The 21754-nt window shown below is 39.2% G+C and overlaps 1 long non-coding RNA gene across 1 annotated transcript; it reads left to right on the plus strand.

Moving 5' to 3' along the window:
- Positions 1 to 14132: 14132 nt before the first annotated feature.
- Positions 14133 to 20174, plus strand: LOC138921837 (uncharacterized). The gene is made up of 3 exons (XR_011434726.1): positions 14133 to 14232; positions 15137 to 15223; positions 15687 to 20174. It is a non-coding gene; the product is annotated as an uncharacterized lncRNA (long non-coding RNA).
- Positions 20175 to 21754: the final 1580 nt, after the last annotated feature.

Genomic DNA, 21754 nt, shown 5'->3' on the forward strand with positions numbered 1-21754 from the left:
CAGAGAAGGAAGGCAAAAGGGAGAGCAGGTGGAGTGATGAAGTGGTGAAGAAGAAGAAGCTATTGCAGGATGTAGAATTACAATCAAAAGGAGGAGATCATAGACCAGGAAGGGAAAAAGAAGGGAAAAAAAGCAAGCAAGAAAGCTAAAATATAAGGACAGGGGTCCCAAATGATGGTCTTGTCTATAAGAAAGAAGGAATAGAAAAGATGAGAAAAGTTGAATAATGATGACTAAAGAATATTAATCTATGAAAAACAGGATGGAGTTTCCTCAAAACATTAAAAATAGAACTACCACAGCCACTATGGAAAACATTGTGCAGATTGATCAAAAAACTAAAAATAGAAATACCATGTTATCCAGCTATTCCACTACTGGGTATTTATCCAAAGAACATGAAATCAACAATTCAAAAAGATTTGTGCACCCCTGTATTCATTGAAGCATTATTCACAATAGTGAAGACTTGGAAGCAACACAAGTGCCCATCAATGGATGAATGGATAAAGAAGATTTTGTATATATACACAATGGAGTACTACACAGTCACAAAAAAGACAGAATCATGCCATTTACAACAACATGGGTGGATCTTGAGGGTATTATGCTAAGTGAAGTGAATCAGAGAAAGAGAAATATTGTATGATTTTATTCATATGCAGAAGATAAACAAACACATAGATAAGGAGAACAAATTAGTGGTTAGTAGAGGGAAAAGAGGTGGGGGAGGGCGAAAGCGGTAAAGGGGTACATTATATGGTGACAGATGAAAACTAGACTGTTGGTGATGAACACGATGCAATCTATACAGAAACTGAAATATAATACTGTACACCTGAAATTTACACAATTTTGAAAACCAATATGACCCCAGCAACAGAAAAATAGAACTACCATATGATTCAACAATTTCATTTCTGGGTATATATCCGAAGGAAATGAAAACAGGATCTTGCAGAGTTATCTGTACTCCCATGTTCATTGCAGCATTACTTACCATAGCCAAGATATGGAAACAACCTAAGTGTCTGTCAATGGATGAACAGATAAGGAAGGTGTGGTAAATATATATATATGTATATATATTAATTAATATATAATTAATAATTATTATATAAATAGTTAATAATATATATTATTATTCAGCCAAGAGAAAGAAGGAAATCCTAATATTTTCAACAATATACATCGACCTTTAGGGCATAAAGCTAAGTGAAATAAGTCAGAGAGAGAAAGACAAATACTGTGTGATCTCACTTATATGCAGAATCTAAAAAAGCCAAACTCATAGAAAAAGAGACTAGAATCGTGGTTACTGGGATCTGGGGGCTGGGGGATATAGGGAAATGTTGATCAAAAAATAGACACTTCCAGTTAGAAGATGAATAAATTCTGGGGATCTAATGTATAGCATGGTGATTATAATTAATCATACTGTATTATACACTTGAAAGTTGCTAACAGCGTAGATCTTAAATGTTCTCATCACAAAAAAGAAATGGTAATTCTATGACATGTTGGACGTGTTAGCTAATGCTATGGTGGTAATCATTTTGGATTAAGTGTATCAAGTGAAGACATTGGGTACCTTAAAATTATGCAATGTTATATGTCAATTATATCTCAATAAATCTGGGAAAAAATAAAGGACACTGAAGGTAAAAACACAGAAAAGAGAGAAAGAAAGAAAATTAATCTTTTGCAAGAAAATGCAAGTGGATTAAGACGGGGAAATGACAAAGGGTGGGAAGACTCAGAAATGTATGAACATATAGCACTCAACTAACAGAAGAATGGGAGATGGAAGCCCTTAAGGGCTCCTAGCAATGAATTTGGAGCTGGCACTACTCTGCCTTCATCCTGTAGTTTTACTGCTCTGGCTGTTGCCTAAAATATATGGGGCTATTGTTTGTGGCTTGCAAAGTTTTTTCTGCACAGAGATTTTTTATTTGCATTAGTTTTAAGTTTGTTTCCCACAGTATTAAAGGAATTTGTCTTAGATCCAAAATTCTGGTCCCTCCATTAAAAAAATTTTAGTTAATAAGTACTGGAACTCTTCAATGTTGAAGATATTATGAGGGATGCAAAGTAGCAGCATCAAACAGTCTTTGTCACAAAAGAGCACGAATAGTGGCTAGAGTCCTAACTCCATGGCATATCAACTAAAGGTTTTTAATGATATACTAACCTTTCCAGTCTCACTTCCTTCATTGACGTATAGGCAGAATTTAGATAGGCAGAGATAGAGTGGGACAAAGAAGCGTTTTGAGTGGACAGAGACAATAAGGCAGAGGCAGGAAGATAGCAGCAGATAAAACAGATTGGTATATCAGGGTCAATACATGGAAGGCCTTCAATGTCAGGATAAGGCGTCACCAAACGAACAGCTCCTTCGCTGCTTCAGCCAGGGCTGAGCGTCAGCTTTGGGAAGTGATTCAGCATCTTGATTCCTATCATCTAGTGGAGCTGAGGGCCTAGAACATAGGGCTGAAAAGTTTGGGTGGAGGTGAGGTCTGAGGAGTTCTTACACCTGAGCCAATGCTAGGGTAGAGGTACTACTGAATGGGTCCTTGGAACCTCAAAGCAATGATAATAGCTATCATTTACTGAGCCCTTACAATGCACCAACCCCTGGGCTAAGAATGTTACGTATTCTTACGTAGTTATATTATCTTGTGTATTTTTTACTACCAGCTTGTGAGGAAACAGAGACTCAGAAAGTTTATGCCACTTGTCCAAAATCACACAAGTACAAAATGACAGAGTCAGGCAGTCTGACTCCACAGCTTGCATTTTTTTTTCTTTCTTTCTTTTTTTTTCTGCTTTATCTCCCCAAATCCCCCCTGGTACATAGTTGTATATCTTAGTTGCAGGTCCTTCTAGTTGTGGCATATGGGATGCCGCCTCAACGTGGTCTGACGAGCAGTGCCATGTCTGTGCCCAGGATCTGAACTAGCGAAACCATGGGCCGCCGCAGCGGAGCGCGCGAACTTAACCACTTGGCCACGGGGCCAGCCCCTCACAGCTTGCATTTTTAACTACTACATTGTATGTGCCACTGAGTAGGGGCTACTAAATGAGGGCCCCTCATGTATTCATTTATCTAGATCTGGCATGAAGAGGTAGGGAGCTCCAATAAAACTGCTCAACAATGGAATACTTCTCTGTAATAAAAAGGAATTAACTATTGATACACTCATCAACATGAATGGATCTCAAAGTAATTATGCTAAATGAAAGAAACCAGACAAAAAAGAATACATTCTATATATTCCATTTGTAGAAAACTCTAGAAAATGCAAACTATAAGAACAAAAAGCAGATCCGTGGTTGCCTGGGGATAGTGGGAGGGAAGAAAAAGATTTATTAGAAAGGGTATGAGGAAACTTTTAGGGATGATAGATAGCTTAATTATTTTGGTTGTAGTGATGGTTTCATAGGTGCATAGATATCTTGTTAAATTGTATACTTTAAATATGGGCAGTTTATTGTGGGTCAATTTTACTCCTCTGTGCTCATGCGTGTGTGTGAGTGTGTGTATGTGTACAGTCATATGCTGCATAACGACATTTTGGTCAATGACAGCATACACGATGGTGGTCCCATAAGATGAGTACCATATAGCCTAGTTCTGTGGTAGGCTATACCATCTAGATTTGCGTAGGTACATTCTATGATGTTTGCACAACGACAAAATTACCTCATGACACATTTCTCAGAATGTATCCCTGTTGTTAGGAGACACATAATTATGAATGTATTTACATATACATATGTATATATGTTTGTATATTTACATATTATAATATGTATACATCTACATATGCATATGTTATTTACAGAAAAATATAATTTCCAGAAAAAACTGCTCAGCAACATAGCATATAAATAGGCAAGGGCAGAGCTCTCAAATAACTCTGGAATTAGTGACTGACTCACTGAGTTGGTGAGGGAGGCTGACTCTCAGAGACATTTTAGAGACTAAGTTTCCTACTTGCCTCAAATATCAGCTCTGAAAAGGATTTAGTTTTCACTGAGCTGTGACCATGGAAATCATATATTTAAGATCTTGTGGCTGTGACTCAGTAAGTATGGTTTCTTTCTAAGAAATTTAATTACACAATCCTTGGTTACTGGATAAAGGCTACATAAGAAGTCAAAACAGGAACATGTTCGGAGTAGGTGTAGTTTTCTCATGGATCCTCAGTCCTGCTTTTTGAAAGTAAGCTTTCGGATGAGTTCCATCCCATATGAAAAGTAAGGCTTTTGTTTTTTCACATCTTCTAAAGTGTTGCTCCCATAGTCTCCAGGCAATTTCATTTCAGATGTCAACTTATAGGGAACTGGGATATGACTGTGGATTGAAATTGAAAATTGTTTTGTACAACTATAGACCTATATAGAAAACTGATATTTGGTGTGGGGAGTGTAAGCTGTTGTCAATGTGATAGATGGATGGGTCAGGAAGGTCTACTTCAAAATAATTCTTCCATAACACCTGAAATTTCACCATTTGGGATCCAGGTCCTTTTTTAAGTAGTACTCTCCTCTGTTCTCTTTTTCTTTTTTTTTTTTGAGGAAGATTAGCCCTGAGCTAACATCTGCTGCCAATTCTTCTCTTTTTGCTGAGGAAGACCGGCCCTGAGCTAACATCTGTGCCCATCTTCCTCTACTTTGTATGTGGGACGCCTGCCACAGCATGGCTTGCCAAGCAGTGCCATGTCTGTACCCGGGATCTGAACCAGTGAATCCCGGGCCGCTGAAGTGGAATGTGCGAACTTAACCGCCGCGCCACCAGGCCGGCCCCCCTCTGTCCTCTTTTAAAAGGAAAATTGTCTTAAGAGGGATATCACATTAAACAGCCAGCAGCCCAATTTGAACAGATATAATGCCCTTCATTACTGGAAAATTGCCATCTCCACCTGTTGCCCTGTGGTATCCTATTTGTAGGCACTAACAGAGACTTTCTCTGTTTTAGATAGACTAGAGAGGCAATCCCTTGCCAACCCTTTAGCACCTTTCCCTGGGGTCCTCATCGGTCCTCCCTAATCCTCCAATGTCTGGCCACTTGTTTCCTTCCTAACACCAAGCTCCCTACTACCCAGTAACTGTCAGTCTCTTCCTAGAGAACTCTGCTGAGTTCTACTGGATAGGTAATAATATATGGTTGGCCTGGTCTTGCTCTGAAAACAAACAAACAAAAAACAAATGCCACAGCCCAATCAGAAGCCAATTTGTAAAGCTGAAAACTTTCTTTGGCGTGTTCCTGGCCTCCTTTTCAGTAAGTGGTCCTCCACCCCTCAGCACTATTGCTCCACCCAGGTAACAACATGGGCTGCTATTTATCCAGCACTTATTATCTACCAAGTACTGTGCTAAGCTCTTTAAATGTTCCCCATTTACTCTCACAATGAAGCTGTGAGGTATTATCCCCACCCTACAGTTGATGAAACTGAAGCTCAAAGAGTTTCAATAACTTGCCTAAGGTCATTTAGTAAGCAGCAAGCTGGATTTCCAATGCTCATCTCTCTGACTCTCCATTGGAGCTTCCCACTTCCTCTGCTCTTATAGCCCCCTTCCAAAAATCCCTGTTCTTTATTATCCCATTCATTCAGGGCTTAGATTCTTCTGGCCAGGGACAGCTGTGCTTAGACTGGAGACTCTAATTTGTGCTAAGGAGTTAATTAGGGTTAGTAGCCATCATCCTTTCCTCTATCAAGAAATAGCTCCATCCACACAGACTTTGCCTCCTGGTCTGCTTCAGCTGAAGGACAAAACAGCTGGGGATCATTCTCCTTTCTCAGTCTGCTTGCTGCCCTGCCTTAAATGTATCCTGTGCACTCACTCACACACATTCATTTAACACTCATCCCAAATGTGACTATATGTTTCTCAGTTCTATAGTTCACATAAAGCCTCTAACCAAAGGAGAAATCTTACAGGACTTCAGAAAGAGGAGCAAGGGAATGGACATTTGCAAAGTCACGATTATGCGCCAAGCCTTTGGGGTAAGCACTTTCATAAACGTGATTTCATTTAATCCTCACAACCCTTGAGTTAGGTCTTATTATCATCATCCATATTTGAGACTCAGGAAATGGGAGAAGTTCTGAGAGGTTAGGCAGTTTTCTGAAATAACTTGCCCAAGGCCACAAGCTAAAGTGTTGGAGCCAGGATTTAAACCCTGCTCTGTCTGGCTCCAAACCCTGATTTTTTTCTTTTCAAGGGCTGATATGATGTTGTCTCTTATATACTCAAGCTTGGTTAATTGAGATGCTTAGGTTAGGAAGGGTTCTGTAGCTATGGGCACAGACAGAAAACCTTCATTTACAAGACATTTATTCCTGCCTTTAGCAGAGTTTTGAAACTATGCCCGGATCATTCTTGTGAGTTAGGGTCTTTGGAGTACCAAAGAACAATCCTCATGTAGTCTTATGGAGATGAAAAAGGGTCAACTGGAGCTTAGATCAATGTGGAATTTATAACATATCTTAGAAAGTGTAAAGTTTATTTATTTTTACTAAATTGATGAAATGAGCTTGCTGTGCTATAAAAATAACAGCTACCATTTATGATGTATTTACTATGTGCCAGGCATTGTGGTAACCTAAACACCTAATTTTTTGCTATTATTATAATCCCCATTTTACCTGCGAGGAAACTGAAGTTCAGAGAAGTACCTTGCCTAAGGTTCACATAGGAGAGCTTGGACTGAAACTCAGCTGTGACTGATTCCAGAGCCTATGCTCTTGCCCCAAATGTAACATTTCTTCTTTCTCTATAAAGGAAAATATAGAGGGACTTCGAGTTATAAACTTGGCGAAGATCTGGTTAATTGACATACGCTTTTTCCTTTGTACCGATGAGGCTCAGGCCCTATAGGACGGCACAGTGCTTAAGAGCCAAAGAATAAAAATTATTTATGTAAAGGAAAGAAATGAATGTACAAGCTTAGAATATCTGAAAGAAACCAATATTGTACATTCTTGAAGACAAAAGGTGGAGGAAACAATTTAACAATTACTTTTAGGTATAAGAAGAATTATTTGCCAGTGTGTTTGGCAATTAGAGACCACCTTGAGATTCAACCTGCTTTGTTGTACCAGTTATCTTTCTGTGCTTACATCCTGCTTCCTTTACTGAAGTGTAAACACTTAGAAAGCAGGTCCTGGGTCTTATGTTTGCCTAAATCCACTCCTTACCCCCTCCCACCTTCTGAGGGGCTCTTCCCAGAGAAAGTCCAAAGTAGACGTTCTGCAGGCCTTTCTGTAGTCATGTCTTCTCTAAGGTTTGAGTTTTCAACCTTTAAGTTCTAGGAACCTGATTTTTTAGTATCTGGTAGGGTTAGTATTCTGCTAAATGAATTCCTGTTGACTGAACTTCCTTGCTACTAAATTACAACTCAGAAAAATAATGTATGCAGTTTTTCAGGAGGCTATGCAGTGCCGGTGACCCTGGGGGCCTTTTTCCAGACTCACCTTCTTTTCTCGGCAACAACTTGCCGTGAACTCTGGTATCTGATCAATCATCCCTCAAGCACTCACTGCGCTCTGGCTGTACGCCGCGTGGTGCCGGCTACTGTTTAGGCACACAAAAGCAGAGCTCTGACCTTGAAGAAAACATAGTTTTCTTGAGTAGTGAGGACATATACACAGAAGAAAATTTAGCTGTCAGAATAGAGCATTGTCAGGTATCTGGCTCAGGGAACTAGTTCTGGGGAAGATCAGAAAGTATTCCTGAGAGCTTGTGTGGTCCAAGAAAATTTCCTGGAGGAGGAGGGACTTGAGATGGGCCACAAAGAACTGGAAAGATTCAGATAAGTTTATGACTGGCAGGAGCAGTCCAGGTAGGGAGAACAAAATTTCTCTTGGCTCTATCTATAGGAAAAGGCAACTTACAAGTTTCCCAACTACACTTCCTTCTGAAGGAGCAAAACTTGATGATTTGTTATTTGGTCCTGAGTATTATATTTTTTGGACTGTTAGGAATTAATATGTGGCATCTCATTAAAGCAGAACATCAGATTGTCCTCCCCTCCCCCAATACCTTGACTGTCCTGGATAAGAGAGAGTTTGCTGAACATGGGAAATCTAATTAATGTGCAAATAATTTTTGCAATGAGTATAGACTGAATCTAGTATGATAAGGTGAAAAGTATATTTCTTGAAGAGTCAGGTCCTTTTATTTCTAGTTCCCAATAACTAGATAACTGTGTGACCCTTGGTAAAATTATCTTCACCTAGGTCTCTCCTATTATCTATATAGTTGAAGGTATTAGAATTTTCCCCCACTGGACCCAGAAGCTCTTTATTGTTTTTTTCAATGCACTGTTCCAGAATGCACTACCAATCAGTTAGAGCTGGCCCATGACGTGTAACATATTTGCCATCTGTGGACTCGATGGTCTTTAAGGTTCAATCCAGCAGAAAGTTTTAAAGAATATTTCATATAGAATAGACTTTTCAGTTTAAATCTATGTCTCATCATTAGATCATAGTCCTGTATTGCATTAAAATTGATTTTAAAAAGCTTGTAATAATTTTGCAAATAGCACATTGTTACTGCATAGCAATTTTATTACTAGTGACAATTTAACTTACAAGTGACAATTTGTTAAATGAAAAAACATTTAAAATATGCCACAACTTGTTGTAACTCTGATTTGAAACTTCTTCCCTTTTTAATACTCTAGGGACCTCAAAAAATGGGAACTAGGGGCTGGCCCCATGGTTTAATGGTTAAGTTTGGCACACTCTGCTTTGGCTGCCCAGGTTTTCGAGTTCAGATCCTGGGTGCAGACCTACATCACTCATCAGCCATGCTATGGTGGCGACCCACATATAAAATGGAGGAAGGTCAGCACAGATATTAGCTCAGGGCTAATCTTCCTCAGCAAGAAAAAAAAAGGAACTAGGCTTTGCTCCTCTCAACCTATGAGAGACCCTGCCTCGAGGACCCCAGGAATGCTCCCTCTCTCATTAGGCTCTTTAGAAATATCTGCCCTCAGTGTCCTCATTCACCTTGAGGTAAGTCCTTCCTCTGTTACTAATTTGCTGCATGGCTTTGGGAAAGTTACTTCACCTTGCTGGGTCTCACTTGCCCGTTTAAGGATGTTGGACAAGATAACCCATAAGAACCCTTTCAGGTTTGATATCCTTTTGTTCTTTTAATTGTAAATGATAACTGATTAAGTATTACATCTCCTTGGGAAAAAGGGAGTTAGGATGGACAGAAAGGTAAAATTCCAGGAAGGGGTGCTGACATTTTTCGAGGATCAAAGCTTTAAATTGAAGGGATAGAATTCTGATAGAATTTGGACATCAACCAGCTGGCAAGAGTCTGGGCCTTCTAGGCATTCTTGAAATCACATCTGATTGGCATGCTCTGCTTTGTAGTTTCTCATGTTCATCCTAAGATTTGACGGACACTTTGGCTCACTGCCAGATTCAGGCAATAGGCTTCACTTTATCTCACCGTATGAGACAAAAAGACTGTGTGTGTGTGTGTGTGTGTGTGTGTGTGTATGAAATTGTGCAGAAACTAAACCTTGGTAACAGTTAGGTTGTCAGACATTTTTTAAGTTACTACGGAGGATGATTCCCTGCTTTGGGAATATGAGAGCTCTTCTAATTTGATGATTATGATTATCTTTGATTATGATTATCTTTTCATTATCCTCAGATGGGGTTCTCCTGAACAGCAGTCAGACTCAGTGATCTCTAGTGTAACCTGCATGATTTCTATTTTTCTGGGTAAGAAAAAGACAGTGATAATGTACTGCCATCAATGAAAACCCTGTCTAGTGCTCTAGCATTGCTTCAGTGTCCCCTACTTTCTTGGGGGAGGAGAGATTTTATTTGCCTCTAGATACAACAACAAAGTTACTTAACGTTTCTTAATTTCCTCATTGGAGAATTAAAGATGAACCATAATTACAGGAAATCATGTGACATAGCAAAATGTACTCTGTCTTGGATGTTAAGAGACATGTATCTTAGCCCTGACTCTACCATCAAGTAGCTATTTGTAAACTCCTATGCAAGTTACATTCACTCTATGGCTCTCACTTTAGTTGCCTATGATGCTTGTCCTATTTATCCCTCCAGGTTATTATGTGAAAATCTTGGGAAAGTAGAAAATACTAGTCAAAAGTATGATGATGAAATTATATTCTTATATCGTTATAGAATAAATTACTTTCCACTGTCTACAATAAATTTATTTTATTGTTTTTCTTACTACAAATGTTTTTTTACTAAAATCTTTCTAATTTTAGAAATATTAGAAAATATAAGCTAGCAAAAAAGAAAATAATCCCCCTCATCTTATTCATATAGACATCCATAATTAACCCCTTGGTATCTGTATATCATTTTTTATTCTTAGAAAAAGATATATAATAACTTTTCTCCCACAAAAATGAGATCATACCATATATTATTTTATACTATATTTCATTACCACTTAAAAGTTAGCATATTATATTTCTATTTCAATAGAGGATTCATTACCTTAATATTTTTAATGGCTCCATAGTTTACCATTGTTTGAATTTACCATAATTATTAAGGATTTTTAAATCACCAACTTTTTGTTCTGGGGTGAATTACATTTTCACATGTCCATTATATGCTTTGTAGGGTGGTTTGAACAGTGAATTCTCTCTGTTGAAAAAGGACGCACAGCGTGGAATCATTCCTTACTTACAATCTTGTATCTCAAACTCATGTTGTTCATGTTGTCTGCAAAGTAGACATGTGCATTGTCGTTCAGACCTTGTATCTGACCGTATGTTTGACAGCAGCTCTGTCCAAAATAAACTATTGGGCTTTGCGCTACATCGGACAAATGCTAACCAAAGCATCTCACTGATCCCAACCGTTTGCTCTTCTCCAGTTCTCAAAGTCCATGGAAAAGAGTGCAAGAGCCTAAGAAAGCACAAATTGACAAAGTTGAAGATTATCCAAAAGCAGAGGATAGCGTAATTTTAGTGGCTAAGGCACGACAGAGAGTGTGGAGCATCCATGGAGGTTGTGAAACATGTTGGAGAGAGCACTGCCGGAAGTCAGGAAGGGAAATTCTAGTTCCAACTCAGATGCTAACTTGCTATAGGACCTGCAATAAATCACTTCCCTTTTCTGGAACTAGATTTCATCATCTGATAAATGAAGGCGGTAGTAGTGATAGATGGTCTTATGAGCTCCCTGGCTTGAAAAGCCCCAGAATCTCTGAAGGTGCAATGTGTGTGGGCTTCACAACGAAAAATTTAGGCAATATGTGTGAGCCTATGAAGAATGTAGGCCTAGAGGGTCAGAATTTGATTAAGGAAGGCAAATTTTGAAAAGCTGCAAAAGACTAAGAGGGTGACTCAGTCTTCCAGTGAAAGTGACGAGAATCCTGTCACTTGAGTCATGCCAGTCTGGACTCCACAGAACTGTGGCTGATCTCTAATCTCTCTCTGTTCTTCTTCTGTTACTCAACTCTACAGCCAGTCAGTGCCCACAGCATTTCTTGTACTTTTTGCGGGGTGCTGGGGGCTGCCTTTGTGTATAGCAAGAGTAGGGGAATAGGGTAGACTCTATTTGGAGTTCAGAAGGATATCTGATAAAATATCTCATGTTAGTTTTGTGGGAAAAACTGGTGAATTTTGGACTACAAGAGAGTGCACATGGGGTGGGGGGAGTGTTTATGACTGACTAAATAATTTGATCTAAAGCATTGATTTTAATGGATCTATGTCGACTGAGATGGACCTCTAATGTGGTGTGTCAGGGGGATCTGTCCTTGGCCCTGTCTTAATTCAACATTTTTCATTGCTGACTTAATTGAGCACATAGATAATAGGCTCATCAAACACACACATGGCACAAAGCTGGGAGGGAGATTTAATATATTTAATGACAGAAACAGAATCTAAAAAGTCATCTTTGACACAGACTTTTACTCTGCTTGTCTAATGTGCATGATGGGATAGGGAGGCAACTGAGGGTAGAAGTCACAGGTTCTTTAGCCATTACTATTATTATTCGTTAGTATTTTACCTCCAGGGTAGTTAGGTCAGATAGTCTCTTGGCAACAAAACCTGTGTGTATGTGTATGTGTGTTTATGTGTGTGTCTGTGTGCGTGTGATAAGGTTGTTTACGTCTGGGTTATTTCATCAGATAAGAATTAATCTCCTAAGCTAGAGAGTTATGTAGAGTTAACATAAGTCATTAGACTTTTTACTTGGATTTCTGACAGGGAATTGTCCATCACTTAATGATTTGGGGAAAATATTTTGTAGTGCTGGATAGTGGCACTGTCTCTTTAACAACAACAATAAAATTTTGACAATCAGTGTTTCTATTTCATTAACTCCTCAAGACGAGAGCTTATTATGTCTACAACACTGTGCTGAGAGGTATGGAAAAGCAAAACTTCTTCTCTATGGGAACTTAAAGCATGTGTGTAGGGAAGATCAAGTGTTTACAAAAATTAGTTCCATGCTACATGGTGAAGCATGATAAGGGCCAAATTAGAAAATATAGCAGAAACCCTGGGGTGAGAGGGAGAGGTAGTGATGATATATGCTCTGAGATGGTCAGAGAAGGCCTTCTGGAGGAAGTGGGAACTGTATCTCAATTTCAATCAAATTACTGAGGAACTCTGCTACAATTTGCCTTTCACTTTGAGGGGACTTAGGGCTTTGTGGAACCTTGTAATACTTATGCAAGACGACATAGGCAAATGGAGAAAGGGAAAGTCACAGTCTGGAACTATTTGCAGGCCTGTCTACCAGGCCTAATGTGAAGGCTAGTTTTAGAACATTTATTTTTTTTCAGTTTGTTTTCTTTCTATAGAAATAGGAAGCCCCTACTGTTCTGTGCCACCAGTTGCTCTGTTCTGCTAATCAGGGAATGAAGCTGAGGATACTCCTTGGCTCTGGGGGAGGGAGAGAAGAGCAGGTGCCAAGGCTTAGGTATTGAAATAGACCAGGGGTCTGTTCACCAGTCAATCATGCTCCAATGGCAGATCCTCAAGGACAAACAGGTCAACTGTGAACCAACAGCTGCCAACAGTCCTTTCCCCAGCAGTTGGAAGATACTTCTGGCTAAGTATGAGCTTGCTATGCGCCAGGTATTAGATTGTCAGGGCAAGCCCGTAGAGCCTGCCAAACTTTTTACTTCAGCAAAAATTATATCTTCTGAAAAATGTTGATGATACCTGAAATAAGCAGTAGTTAGTGCATTTTAAGAAACTAACTACTAAATGTGTTCTAACCAGGAAACTATTTCTGGAAACATTGTGGCTATGTGTTTCTAAACCTGTAATAGCACTATGTTTCAGAGTTTCAGATTTTCAGGCTGTCGCCTGCTTGCCACCCTGGACCTGGCCCCTCCCCTGCAACTCCTTGCAATTTCATACTTAACCCCCTCCTCTGCCCTAGTGGAAATAGTCCGGAGCCAAGAGTCCATAAATGTGGGTACTAGTTCTGGCTTTATCACGGATCTTCAGTTTTCCCATCTGAAAAATGAGTAGTTAGCTAACAGTATGTAGTTTTTGTACTGGTTGTTTTTTGAGAAAACTGCATGTGGAGGCTAATGGGCTGCACAGATATGAGGTGGAAATGTTATTACCTAATTGTGGAGGCTGGGAACATTTGAAAACTGCTTTTACTTGAATAATCAGTCTGAGAAAATCTTGCTTCCAGATTAAAAGTCCTCAGCCTCAGGAAAATCTCTACTCTGGTTTAGTGTCTGTCTGTTGTTTGTGTTCTCTCCCTGTCCCCCTGCCTCCCTCTCCCTCTCTCGCACACATGCAGAGTAAAAAGAAAGGGCAAAAAGAGAGAGAGAAAAAAGCCACACGTCTGGGCATGGACTCTTATGGAAACACAGAGAACTTCCAAATTTTATGGTATTATACCCTTAAGACTCTTACTCTACCTTGAACTTCAATTTTAACCTGTTTTAATTATATACATATATGTTTATTTATAATAGCTTGCCTCCTTTCACAGAAGATTTGAGGCAGCCAAGCTTTAACTTGTTCAAAACCCTTGGTGGTGTTCAAACCAATGAAGACTGCATTCCTCAAGTCTTCAAAGGGAAAATAAGAAGTTGCTGAGTTATGCAGCAAGTATATAAGTATCATTTTTTTCAGATTACACAAAAAGCTATTAGCAGTGACTTATGTATTTCCTGGGAAATATGCTGTGAGCAAATTCATTACAGACCATGCTCTACCATCATGTAAGTATAACATCTATTTTTTAAAAAAATGTCTGAATTAGATGCATCTCTATAAGCATGTATAGAGGGGTGGTTGGGAAGAAAAAAATGTAACCAAATTGCCAACAGATGGAAACATGACTTTTGCCTTGAATTGTTGTAGCCCAATGTACTCATTCGGCACTTAACTCTTGTTACTTACCATTGCTTGTTAGCCGATTTGTGTGTGCGTGTGTGTGTGTGTGTGTGTGTGTTCATATTCTTTCTGATTGGACTCTAAACTGAGGGCAGGATACCATGTCTTTATCCTGGATATCCCTATCATTTGTGAGGTAATTACTGCTGATTAAAGTCTGTGTTTTCCTATTAGGAAACTCTAAATTGTATAGCCAATCCTACTATCTCTGGCCAAGGTCATAATTTTGAATTCATGAGGTAGAGTTTGTATTTTGTTCAGATAGTCTGACTTTTTAAAAATATTAACTTGGGCCTACCATAAAATAATTACGAGCATTTCTTATTTTTGTATAAGGGCTTCCACGATTCAACTTGACAACTGTAAACAGCATAGATGCACCATCTTTAATTCAACTATCAGATTTCAGGTTGCTTCTGATAAAAGTTAAACTTGCATATTTTTGCTTTGTTGTGGTTGGGAGTCACTTGGTTCTACATCTTTCTGGGGTAATGTGTGCCTCGACGATTGCAGGCATTCACTCATGCAGGGGTCTTTGAAGTGGTATTTCTGGCCCAGATTAGGGGAGCTAGCTATCTACAAAATTCTGAACACGAGTTGTCTGACTCAATTTCCTGTTCTAACCCAGTTCCCTCTGAGTATTATTAACTAAAGTATCCCCTTTCTGCTGTACAAAGGTGTAAAATATCATGACTTGACCAAGATTTCTCTGTTGACGTTTTGTGCTAGGGAGAAGCTTCTGTTTTTTTCATATGGAAACAAGAAATCTGGCCTTGCCTCAGAAGTGAACATGGGAGGGAAGATGGAAAAAGAAGTGTAAGTATGGTCAATGGAAAGTATCTCAGACATGACCTGCCCAAGGTTGTCTTTTGTGATCCAACTCCTTTTGAACAAAATGAGAAGTATGGGATATTTTTCTTAGGCATTTATTTGTCTTTTCTTTATCTTTATTTTTTAACCTTCCTGCCTTTCGGCATTTCATATCATACCCAGTGTCCTTATCTTTGTTCCATTCATAAGTTCCTTGAAGTAGAGCCCATGTCTTTTCATCTGTCTATGCCTACCACCTAACACACTACCTTGCACACTGTGGGGACTTTATACATGTTTACTGATTTATACTGCATTGAAATCTTCTTTTCTCTTCTTCAGTACCCTTGGAATTTATGCGATCAGTTAAGGAATTCTTTCTTCAAGGTAGAACTTGTGCCATAACAGGGATCTTTACTACTTTCCCTCAAATTAGATACTGATAGAATTTTTTTGTGCACTGTTGTAGATTGACCAGAGGGAGATGTTTCAGGAAAGTGGAACTTTCTGAGCCACCCTTCAATCAAATCACATAGGTTGTCACCAGAGCTACCAAAAAGCTTCTGAAACACCACCAAATGGAATTTCATGCACTGTGATACTTAGGGAACTTGGGAGGTTGGTTGAGTGACAAAGGGAAGAGAAACTTCTGGAGATCCTGAAATCATATTCCTTATCCGATGCTTGCTTGGTCTTATTCTCAGGGCCCTTAAAATGAAGCAACAATGGAACTGGCATTTTTTAAATTTGTAAGCATCTCAACCAAGCTTAACCATTGCTGGAGGAAACCAAATTTATAGATATTTTGAATTTTCTTTTTATTCTATCACAGTGCAAGTGACTGACTACCCCGTGAAACCTTTTGGATAACAAGAGGAGGAGAAGGGAAAGGGCTGTAGGAGATCTGCAACACGGAGGACTCACTGGGCAATATCTCCACGTGTATGTGGTATAACGTGAGAAGTGGCCACAAAGACTTCTATAACTGCAAATTTCTTTCTTAGACTTGCCAGAGTTCCTGAAATTTAGTAGCCTTAATTTTATAGGATATATTAAGGCATTACCTTTTTAGAAGGCTAGTGCTAAAATGCAGGGTTAACCAGGGAAGAGAACCTATGAGCACATTTCTATAAGTTAAGTTATTATCTTAGCTGTCTGCCTTCCTATGCCTTTACTAGAGCTATTTGAAAGTCATAAATGAAATTCAAGTGGCCAGATTTTACTAGTGAAATCATAGGGATGTTCATTGTCTGATGAGGGCCATGGCTTTCAATCTGACTATCTGACTATCAACACTGACTTAGCAAGGCTGGAAATGGAGATGTTAAATAAAATACACTTTATCCAACTGGATCATAATTTTCACTCCTTGATTGACTGTCTCCCTGACTGGTCTGTAAGTTTGGCGAAGACAGGGGCAGGTCATGTTTGTCTTATATACTACCTAATCTCCAGTGTCTAAAACAGAGTAGGCCTTTATGAAATGTTAGTTGAATAAATTAATTTTAGTGACTGGATGCAAAATGAAATGTATGTATCATTCAGAATCAGCAGCTTTTGGGGGACATTATACTTTAGGTCTGGGCATTTATGGTGTTCACAAAAAATATGTAATCTTGGTGATGGGGAAACTCTTTTGCAGTTGTTGAAATTTTCTTTTCTGTTCTTAGATTTTTCCTGCAGTTTAGTTACTGATGGTCACTGGAATGATGTAAGTGTATAATGCTTTTTGTGCTTTGTAAATTTCCAGAAACTATTCTCTAAAACATTTCAGCTGGGGTGCTAACTTCTCAGAATGTGTGCCAATGATGTAGTGATAGAAATTAGCGAAGAAAGTTATTCCAGGAATAGCCCAGAATGAAAAGACAGAAGGAACAGAGAGAGGTTGGCAGAGGCAGTGTTGAAATCATTGCTACTATGGGTCTATAGTGCTTATCACTCTGTACTGCAATTATCTGTGTACTTGTCTGTCTCCTTGGTGGGACTTTGACCCTCTGGTTAGCCAGACAAGGTCTCATTTATCTTCATATCTTTACTGCTTAGCACAGCTTTTTTGACTGCCACATAAAAGGTACCTGGTAAAGGTGTGTGTTGTATGAATGATTAAGGAGCCTAAAGAGATGCCCTTTGACATTCATCCATTCATCACAATTTACTGAGTACTTATTAAGTGTTTGGCATTATTACAGTCACCTGTAATAAGACCCGTTCCTGTCCACAGGGAACTCATAGTTTAGAGAGGTACAAGTAAATGAGTAATTGTAAAACCATGAATAAGTGCAGTGACTAGCTATACCTGGAGCATAGAGAAGGCATGCCTAACCCCACCTGGAAGAGGTGATGCAGAATCTGATTTTTTTATTACAAAGTGTTTTACACTAAGCACTATTATTAAACATTACACTATCATTTGTTACCAATCAATATATTATTATTAATATGGGAGAGATTCTAGGACATACCTGACAACTAGATACAACTCAATTTTTTTCTAACATTTACAGCTTTACTAACTTTAAGATTACAACCTCCGAAATTGGTCAGTTACAGTTACAATACCATTACTAATCACAGTCACCTTGGAGGGTAAGCTGGGTTCTAAAGGATGGGATTAGTCACTCAGGTAGACCAGAAGGAAAGGAATTTCAAGGTGGAGGGCCAGTGTAAATAGAGTTATGTAGGAAAGAATTGTCATAGCATGTGTGGATCTACAAGCTCCTGTGTGTTGGAATGTAAAGTTTGAGCTAGAGAGTGATAAGAGATCGGTCAGGAGAGGTAGGCAAAGGACAGATCATGAAGCACCATGTGTAAGAGCCTAGTTTATATCTTTTAGGGCATGGAAGCCATGAGGGACTTTTATCTGTGGAGTTACCTGATCGTGTTTTTACTACATTAACAGCAGCTCACATTTATTTAGCTCTTACTATGCCAGGTATAGCTCTATGGGCTTTATTTGTATATTAACACAATTAATCCTCACAACATCCTTATCAATTAGGTACTATTAAAGAAGGCAGAGTCAGGAGTGACTTGCGGGTTTCTCTGGGTCAAAGTATCTTTAAAACATCCAAGTATAGAAATATAGCAGGCAGATAGATCTTTGGATCTGAAGCTTAAAAGGGAGATCTTAGCTGAAGATGGAGAGTTGTATAAGAGTGTGTAGACAGAAAAGGGAAATGGACTGATAATGGAATACTATGGAATATCAAGATATTTAGGAGCATGTGAAGATCAGGAATTAATGAAGGAGGCAGAGAGCAAAAGGTCAGAGAGGCTTGAGAATGTGGCATCATGGTACCCAAGGGAATATAATGTATTAACATGGAAGACATAATCACAAGTGTCAAATGCAGTGAAGAAGTCCATTAACAGAAGGATTGAAAAGATGCATGGCATTTGGCAAGTGATTAATATCCTTAATGAAAAGACTGTCATTGGAATATTGGGGATGGAAGCCAGATTGCATAGATTGAAGAGAGAACGAAAGATGAAGAAGTGGTTATAGTGAAGGCAGACGACTCTTCCAAGAAGTTTGATTGTTTCAAAGAGGAGAGAGAGGAAGGTAATAGGTAGGGGCTGTGGGGACATAGCAAGTTTCTTGTTTATGTTTATAGATTGGAAAAGAGTTTAGCAGGCTTATAGGTTGACGGAGTGGAAGGGGATGCCTGATGGAGCAAGGAGGAGATTAGACGGGACAAGGCCAAAGGTAAAGTTGGGTTGAGAATTGGTCTGAGTGGAAGGAAAACATCTGCACATTTAAGACCAGGGAAAAAGGAGGTAAGGATAGATATGGTTGCAGATAGTTCGGTAGGTAGGGGTGAATGAGTAAAGAAGTTGAGGGAGATAAGAGGGATTTAACTTTTCAAATTAATTTTTCCATTTTCTGTCTTTCTTTCTTTTTTTTTTTTTTTGAGGAAGATTAGCCCTGAGCTAACTACTGCCAGTCCTCCTCTTTTTGCTGAGGAAGACTGGCCCTGAGCTAACATCCGTGCCCATCTTCCTCTACTTTATATGTGGGATGCCTACCACAGCATGGCGTGCCAAGCGGTGCCATGTCCGCACCTGGATCCGAACCAGTGAACCCTGGGCTGCCGAGAAGCGGAATGTGCACACTTAACTGCTGCACCACTGGGCCAGCCCCAATTTTTCCACTTTCTTTAAGGCTCCTACACAATGCCTGCCTCCTCACTTTCAGGGGATAACTTTGATATCTCTTGCATTGGGAAAATGAGGTGAGCGGGAGATAGGAGACAGTAGGGAGAGTTATACAGAGATGAGGAATATACAGTCCCAACCATCAAAGGTTCCAAGGAAGGAGAGGTCAAAACCAGTGAGGGCACATGCAGATTGGGGCAAGTATGGGAATCATTAATTTACATGTATGTAGCATTTGTTAAGGACTTTGAAAGATGAGTAGTGTTGCCACATGTTGGAGAATTGTCTAGGCAGAGAGAATGGTGTGAACATAGGTTTAGAGTGAGGAAAGCATGATGGAGTGTGTCACAGAACAGTGAAGTTTTGATTGCAGTGACTAAATGGGAGAAAGGTTTAGAAAGTGCAAGCTGATAACATTGGAGATAGACTTCTTAACAGTTTTATTTTAAAATGATCCTGAGAAGGGCTGTCTGAGATTGAAAAACACAGAGAGAGACTTTCATGAACTACTACCCTTTATTTTGTGACTTTTCCTGTGCAAATCTTTGAAACGTGTATTATAATTTCACAACTATAGCCTTAAGTGAGACTGTTTCCTCCTGATTCTAGCCTTGGGAGCCTGATGAAATTAAGTTGAGGTTTGCAGCCAGTCTTTGAATGAGTTCTCCATTGTATTAGATATTTGAGAACACCCTTGGGGGTAAGAGAATACATCTTAATCATCTTTGCATCCCCTGTGGGGCTTATTTTCATGCTGGAGAAATCTTGGTGCTTAATAAATTTTTCCACGAAAGATACCACCAACTCAAGCAGACTGCCAACTCCTTATGTATATAAACTATACTAATCTTTTCCTCCCTGTCCCTCAACCTTGTGATATTAAATTGACTCGGACAGATTCTGGGCATGTAGGTGCTCATTAAATAGTCATAAGTCTGTATGGAAGTTCCTGGTGACAGCCAATGTCCTACTCCTTTTGAGAATAGGACCAGCATTGCCTAGTGGGTTTGGTGGGGATTTGGCTTATTGTGATACAGGACTGATGATCTGCAGCCCTATCCTCCAAGACTACCCATTGAGTCTTTTGATCCAAATTAATTATTTAAAGACTATAGAACGTGGACAAAAGACATCACCCAAACAGCAAAACAATTAGCAGACACCCTTCCGTACATACATTATTCAAAATTCACTGGTTAATTGTTTGGTTTTGTTTTACTTTGACAGTCAATACTATGAATAGGCCGTAAAACTTTTCAAGTATTTTAGTATTTCAGTCTGGGTCATTTTGGGGGTAAATTTTTTCCTCTTTGAGCATCTGGTTTTAATTGTGGGTATCATTGACTAGAGGCAAATAAGGAGAACATTTAGCCTCCTTTGAAGTTGATTAATGGTTAGTAATTATTACCCACATGTATACGCAAGACGGTAGTGTGGGATATTGGTGGAGAGAGGGAGATAGGGGAAGGTTTGCCTGTAAAATCAACTCTTTAAAAAAGCTGCCTGAATGGCCAACAGACACATGAAAAGATGCTCATCATCGCTAATCACCAGGGAAATGCAAATCAAAACTACACTAAGATATCACCTTACACCCGTTAGATTGGCAAAAATATCCAAAACCAAAAGTGACAAATGTTGGAGAGGTTGTGGAGAAAAAGGACCCTCATACACTGCTGGTGGGAATGCAAACTGGTGCAGCCACTATGGAAAACAGTATGGAGATTTCTCAAAAAGTTAAAAATAGAAATACCTTATGACCCAGCCATCCCACTACTGGGTATCTATCCTAGGAACCTGAAATCAGCAATTCCAAGAGTCCAATGCACCCCTATGTTCATCGCAGCATTATTTACAATAGCCAAGATATGGAACCAACCTAAGTGCCCAGCAACTGATGATTGGATAAAGAAGATATGGTATATATACACAATGGAATTCTACTCAGCCATAAAAAAGGACAAAATTGTCCCATTCCCATCAACATGGATGGACCTTGAGGGTATTATGTTAAGCGAAATAAGCCAGACAGAAGAAGACGAACTCTATATGACTCCACTCATAGGTGGAAGTTAACATATAGACAAGGAGAACTGATCGGTGGTTACCAGGGAAAAGGGGTGGGGGTGGGGGGAGGGCACAAAGGGTGAAGTGGTGTGCCCACAACATGACTAACAATAATGTACAACTGAAATCTCACAAGGTTGTAATCTATCATAATCTTAAAAAAAAAAAAAAAAGCTGCCTGAGAACACGGCTCTGATATGATCTTGGTTGGCAAATAAGCAATCTGCCCAGAGAGGAGAAACCAGAGTTTCTTTTCCACAACAGGAGAAATAAAAGTACTTCAAGATTTTTGCCTTAGAGAGAAGCACTAAAATT

This window comes from Equus caballus, chromosome X (genome assembly GCF_041296265.1).
Source record: "Equus caballus isolate H_3958 breed thoroughbred chromosome X, TB-T2T, whole genome shotgun sequence".
NCBI classification, from domain to species: domain Eukaryota; kingdom Metazoa; phylum Chordata; class Mammalia; order Perissodactyla; family Equidae; genus Equus; species Equus caballus.